This window comes from Leucopleurus acutus, assembly GCF_964270905.1.
Source record: "Leucopleurus acutus genome assembly, contig: HAP1_SCAFFOLD_419, whole genome shotgun sequence".
Taxonomy (NCBI): domain Eukaryota; kingdom Metazoa; phylum Chordata; class Mammalia; order Artiodactyla; family Delphinidae; genus Leucopleurus; species Leucopleurus acutus.
Window position 1 is genome coordinate 142,327 of NW_028138946.1, and position 1,232 is coordinate 143,558.

The window sequence follows — 1,232 nt, forward strand, 5'->3', positions numbered from 1 at the left end:
GGCTTTTCAAAGTGGGACATTTGGCTCAAGAATTGGGAGAGTTTTGTTTTGTTGTGTCATTACTATCATGACAGCAGTAATTGCCCTGGTAGCTCTAGCATGGCACCTGTGATCTTGGCAGAGGGACTGCTGGTGACATCTTGAATAGTATAAAGCTGTTGCATGTCCTTACCCTTAATTTCTGCTTTCCAGCATCCATGGACATGTGCCTTGTTATAATTTCAGTATTGCTGTCTCTCATTGATTCTATGAGGCTTTAATTTTTATCTACTCCTAATGTATCTCCCTCTCCCACCTGCCAAAACACAAACAAACAAACACACACAGCTAGGGTCAGAAAGAACAGCTCAAATGTCCTTCACAGCTTAAAATAAAACTTATTGAACAATAGTTTATGACCCCAAAGAGTGAAATTAAGATAAAAAGAACAGAATTTCTGTCCATGTGGGTACAGCATAACAGTCAAATGTACTTTGATTTCATATTTTTTTGACCTATTTTGTCTTTCATTAAAACATGTAAAACACTCAGAGTAGGGCTTGGTGAGTAGTAATCATATGTCAGAATGAGCTATTTTATTATACAAAGGGGTGGAGCATAGAGGTTAAGAGCCCACGTTATGGTTCTACACTGACTTTATTCATAAACTAGCTCTTCCATTTACACATCTGTGTGACCTTGGGCAAGTTACTTGGAAAGATTACTTAAAATCTCTGTGCCTGAGTTTCTGCATAGGTGAAATAAGGCTCATAATAGTATCATTCAAGACTGAGATTGATAATCCTAGCAATATTTATAGAAAAGTCTTGTCATATATTAAGCTCTCATGGAGTATTATCTGTTTCTAGCTTCATCTAATTTCATGTCCATTTTCCCAATAAATCCACTGAAATTTAATAATTATGTTTTTTTATATATATATATATATATACTCTCTCTTCTTAATAATGAAAGGATTTATAGCTTTTCATGTTCTCTTTGAGTAAAGGTTTAGTATATTTTATATACTTTGTTATGTTTGGTTCTGTAAGTACTTAATTTCTAAATAGGCATTGTAATTTTGCTTTCTTTCAGAGTAATTAGAGCTATTTAAATGAGTTCTATATTATAATTTCCTACTTGTTATTGTGTTAAGCTTATTAATTTCTCAAGTTATTGCACTGAGGCCAGAAACTGTGGTTTTTTTCTATTTTTAATAACTGATTTAAGTTTATTGCTTTGAGAACATAAAT